The sequence below is a fragment of the Lactuca saligna genome, chromosome 4, assembly GCF_052625555.1.
Source record: "Lactuca saligna cultivar CGN05327 chromosome 4, ASM5262555v1, whole genome shotgun sequence".
Lineage (NCBI taxonomy): Eukaryota > Viridiplantae > Streptophyta > Magnoliopsida > Asterales > Asteraceae > Lactuca > Lactuca saligna.
This window is the reverse complement of record NC_136420.1, coordinates 11295243-11301048: the sequence shown is the minus strand read 5'-3', so window position 1 is coordinate 11301048 and position 5806 is coordinate 11295243. Positions and strand designations below refer to the sequence as shown.

Sequence of the window (5806 nt, the reverse complement as noted above, 5' to 3'; positions counted from 1 at the left end):
GCCTTAGTTTCCTTTTACATGTATATTGGGCTCAGGATAGACATTCATATTCCTTTTGAGTCTGGAAATAAGAGACACATATAGTGGGCCTTAGTGGTCCACTAACATGTTTATTGGGCCTGAGAATGAGTTTTATATGTGTTCTTCTTTCTTTTTCCGTGTAAATTTCGATTAAGGATCTAGTGAGAAAATATCGGTCGACACCAATAAGTGTTAGCCGTAGTCTATCAGTTGTAACCAGAGTCTCCTGGAGGTAGAGCGAGAGTTTGTGTATAGATCTATACGGGGGTGACTCCCCCACACTTGAGTTGTTCGCTACAGTTAGACTAGGCCTGTCTAGGGTGACAAAATCATGATCAAAACCGATGTTCGGAAAATGCCATGATAGGCGAATTAGTCACTATCATGTATGGTTATAACGACTCACTTAGAGGAATTAACATTATAAGATTTACAGGAAACCATCCTTTGTTCTTTTTGGATAAAACGGGTAACCTTCTTTTTGGTAAAACGAAAATCTATACGCACCGATACTCAACCACAGGGGTTGAGATTCCAGCATCATCTAACGCAGACAACATCGGGTTGTCTGGAAATCATTCTCTTTCTACTTATGTAAACATTAACACACATTCATTAATATAAGATCGGACACAAATATTTCAAACCATTTCTTATTAGAAAATATCGGATTTTTGAATGCACTATGAAAACGATTCTAATCAAGTACAAAAATCATTTTTTTATTTAAAACTGCTTATGAACTCACCAACTTTTTAGTTGACGCTTTTCAAAATGACTTGTATTCTCAGGAATTCCAGTAGCAAGTAATAAGCTCGTCTACGAGATCAAGCGGTGCGACTTCCAAAAAATTTACTTTCTTACTTTTGTGTAACTGATGAACAGGTTCAATATGTAAACTATGTAAGTGTGTATTTCCAGTGTATGATGTTTTGTTGCTATGTTTCATTCATATTCAACTGTTATGATAGTATACAATGACGTCAAACGCCCCGGACGTTTCTGCGGTCCAGGTTCGGGGGTGTGACGGTTTGGTATCAGAGTATTGTTTATAGTGAACTTGTATATCTAACCATACAAGATATACAACTATAAATACAATGGGACTAAAAACACTCTAACTAAAAGTATACCTTAATAGTATAAGTACCTTCTAAAAGTATACATACTTGCTAGAACCGTATCATAATACAAACAAAACAAAAGTATTTAGATGTTGGACACTACAGTCAAACCTGGACAGTTATGTAATCATATCTGGAATAAATAGAGCCTGATCAACTGTATTTATTCGAGATACGACTAACATGTGCTTGGGAGTGAGGGTAGCATTGCAACGAGTCTAAAACTTACTGACCTTACATGCAAGGGAGCATTAGATCCAAATCTGAAGTTTAAAATACTATAGGAGTATTTTGTGATACTAAACAATAACAACAAGTCTAAAAACGTATCGATTTCGTACATCAAGAAACCCTAGGAACAAACATGTAATACTATAGTAGCATTTTAGAATACCATATGACCTCCACACTTAAATCTTCTAAATGTATCCCATACCTCCACTCTCATGAAGACAACATGATTGAGATTCACCTTCAACACCCCTACTACCGTACGGTAATAGCCAACGAATGGACCGAGGGAGAACCAGAGGAAGTGCAAAGGGAGAACCTAGAATTGGGTCCTGAAAAATACCAAGAGAAGAACCCCGAGGGAAAGGATTCTGTTGAGGAGTCAGACATGGATGAAGGCGCCAGAGAGATCCTTAGCGAGCCTTACCCTTTCAGAATGCTATACCAAACCAACACGCAGAACAGGAATACCCTTTACGCCATTTAGGGCAGCCTTAGCAGAGTAGAGAGCGGAAGAGGCTACTCAAGAAATGAGCGAAATGGTTGGACACCTTTACGCCATTTAGGCATATGAGAGTCATCACACTATTCTCATTAAGTCCTAGGTTTACCATGTAATTCTCCACAACTAGTAGTAGTAAATCAAGAGAGGTACGCCCTACAAGAACTCATGTAACTTGAGTCAATTTAAGGATCTGATATCTATAATCTATTAGGGTAACTTAACATTTTGACAATACTTATTTCTACATACTACCATTAACATATCATAGGGATGTGGGTCGAAACAACGAGAATCGTGCAACAAAACATGTGATTTATATAAGCACGTGTATATGTTCATATCATAATCATAGATGAGCTACGACTAGAAATAACCATAGTTACTCACGAACCTATTTCTCATCATGCAATAGAATCATGTCGTCCCATGGAAATAACCAGCTAGCCGGCGAAACACCAGTTCTGCAGATGGACCCCGCAACCTTCCAAGTCGTTGTAACAACTTCCGTGACAGCCGTCATGGCACAACTCAACGCCAACAATCCAAATGTAAATGCTCCAAACTAACGTCATGAAGCGAAAGTGGGGGAAAAAGAAAGGAAGCGGATCGACTTAAGGGCCTACCAAAAAGCAACAAGCTATGGCAGCCCTTACCCCAGCATCGAGAAGACCTTATCATGGAAACCTCCCGCTCTGCAGCAAGTGTCGCTACCATCATCATGGAGTTTGCCGAGAATTGCATTACAATAGGTGCAACAAGAAGGTACACACCTCCCACTACTGTAGGGCCTCGGCCGGCCCCATGCGTCACTCCAACCCTCAACCCAGAAGTAAGTCTAGTGTGCCACACATGCTGTGAGACGGAACACTTCAAGAAGAATTGTCCAACAGGGAAGAATGACGGAGGACCAGGAGGAGTTTAACAATAGGACATGATGAAACAACAAGGAACCCTACTGGGATTACCGGTATGTTTCAAAACAACAAAAATTAAGCATCACATTTTCACAAAATTTTTGCCAATTAAAAATCATAATCATAAAGTACTCCCTCATCTGAACTAATCATATCCTCCGTAGGAAAACTAAAGATCCTTGCGAAAGTTATGATAACTTAGTGTAAATGTAAGGCCGTGTGTACTTAAGATTCTACAACTTAGGGTGTGTGGACCCGCCTTAATTCTTATTCCTTGGTTGATTATGGATTTAGGGAATAACCACTCAGTCTACAACCTTTTCAATATAGAATTACGTACGACTAAGCTCATCGAACCATCATAAAGAGGTATAATAGGAATCAGACTATGAAATCCCATCATTTATACCAAGGCACTCGTATTTCTAGGGCACCCAAAAATTTAGACCAAGAAAACCACAATAGTAATACCATGAACAAAATGGGTGACATTACAAATGTATACATAGAACACACTATCATTTCAAACAATTATCCCTTTCAGATCAATCTAGCACCTATTACAATAAGGAGCCCAATAGTTTCAATTGACATTGGCTGACTTGACCCTCACCATACGAAATTCATGTACCAATGAGACTCCTCACCTTAACCAATCAATTAACGAGACCCCTACAACTTGTAACGACAATACTCGAATTATCTCGGGCATCTAGACCCTTAAGTATCCATGCAAGAAATACCACACTCTCTCCAACCCTATAGTAAGGATAAGAAACAAGGAGTAAAGGACAACGAGGGTAACCTAGAGATTTATAACCCCCCTAAGATGACTCGAAAGTCCTTCCGAAAATATCACCTGCATGCCAAGTTGAGTTCGGAGATTGACTCAACTCATGGAACCATCCTCATAGACAAATCACCAAGACCACTTAGCACCAACATAAACACCGAAGGTATCCGATCGATGGAATGACCCATTAAGTATGAAGTTATCAAACCAAGACTTGAACCTTAGAAAACGCCTATAAACTCACCAACTTTTTAGTTGACGCTTTTCAAGTACAAAAACCATTTTTTATTTAAAACTGCTTATTAACTCACCAACTTTTTAGTTGACGCTTTTCAAAACGACTTGTATTCCCAGGAATTCCAGTAGCAGGTGATAAGCTCGACTATGAGATCAAGCGGTGCGACTTCAAAATTTTTTACTGTCTTACTTTAGTATAACTGATGAATAGGTTCAGTATGTATACTATGTAAGTGTCTATTTCCAATGTATGATGTTTGTTGCTATGTTTCATTCATATTCAATTGTTATGATACTATACAATGACGTCAAACGCCCTAGATGTTTCCGTCATCCAGGTTCGGGGGTGTGACAGGTTCCCTGTCTTCGATACCCAACTTACTTTACTATACTATAAACTGACTAGGTACACTGCCTTTAAGTGCCTTAGTAGATAAGTAGTTAGGTTAGAAAATTTAAAACTAGATAGGTATATTTTCGCACACATAAAGCTTTTGGCGTCGTTATCGGAGAACGACTATTTTAGTTTTTAATTTAATTGTTTTAGGTTAATTGATCCTTTGTGGGGTAAAACCTTCAAAAAGTTACTTTTTAGCATTAGTTTTTTCTGAATTACTGAACTCACGATGTGAGCTCTGATATTTTAGGTTTTATTTCATTTTTGCTTTCTGTTAAGTTTATCTGCTATAACACGAGGTGGCACTTAGTACCACGTCATGGTAATCATTTAGGACTTTTTATTTCAGTAGTATATGACCCGCAGATCAAACATTCCATTGATATCACCACTTGTAGATCCAGAGTCAGCTTTTCATAAAAATATGGACAAGAATGTATGAGGATCAAACAAGATTCCAAAAAATGAAAGCACATTCGAAATATTTGAGAGGGCTCCAAACAAAAAGGAAGCTAGTTACGAGCTCGAAATAGAAACATAAAAAAGTTGTGAACCTGAAAGTGAGCCAAAAAGCAACATGATGGACATTGTTGAGATGATGATGGAGACATACAAAAAAAGAATACGAGAGGACACCGGTCCAGGACTTGTGAAACCCACAATTCCCACTACTGCTACCTTCGAGCTTAAGGGACACATCCTTTCCGCACTAAAGGATATTCCATTTTCCGAAAAAGATCATGAAGTGGCATACAAGCACTTCGATGAAGTCAATGGCATTGCTGACTATTTCAATATTCTGAATGTACCACGATAGAATGTTTTGTTAACAATACTTCTGGTTACCTTCAAGAGCGTAGCAAAAAATTGGCTGAAGGCACTTCCCCTAGGAATAATCACCACCTGGGCACAGATGCGTCAAGAATTTCTCTAACAATTTTGCTCACCATCCAAGGTTGCTAAACTTAAAAAGGCCATAGCTAATTTTGAGCAACAAGTGGGGAGTCTTTATATGAGGCATGGGAGCGATATAAAGGGTTAATAAGAAATTTTCCCCAAAATGATCTAAACGAGCAACAAGAAGTCTCGATCTTCGACGATAGGGTGAATATCACGACAAGGTGACTCTTCGATTCTCAACGACCTTTACAAAAGAAGAATCCCACTGAAATTAAAGAACTAATTGAAGAATTTTCAAAGCATTCACAGGAATATCACAACCCTTGTAATGATGGAGCTAGGGGAATCGGGAATGGTGCTTTGGAAGACATAGCTATGGTATTCGCAATGTTGAGTAGTATAGATATAAGAATGACAAAGATGGACCAATCTGTACACACAATATGTGTGGGTTATAAAAATTTCAATGGTCCACATTTGACAAAATATTTCCATCTAGACGGAAACGGGAATAGGAAAGCTCAAGTTTACTACTCTAGTGGAGACTGCTATGATGAAGATTGGAGAAAGCCAAAGAAGGAATGGTTGCCATATGATGAGTATAAAAAGAAAAAAGAAGAGAAATATAGGCAAACCGGTCGGGGCTTTTACTAAAAGGAACAACCACAACCTGAGAAAAAAAGT

The 5806-nt window shown here is 38.5% G+C and overlaps 1 non-coding gene across 1 annotated transcript; it reads right to left on the bottom strand.

Moving 5' to 3' along the window:
- Nucleotides 1-5183: 5183 nt before the first annotated feature.
- Nucleotides 5184-5289, bottom strand: LOC145044551 (small nucleolar RNA R71). The gene has a single exon (XR_013681500.1). It is a non-coding gene; the product is annotated as a small nucleolar RNA R71 (small nucleolar RNA).
- Between the last annotated feature and the right edge of the window lie 517 nt (nt 5290-5806).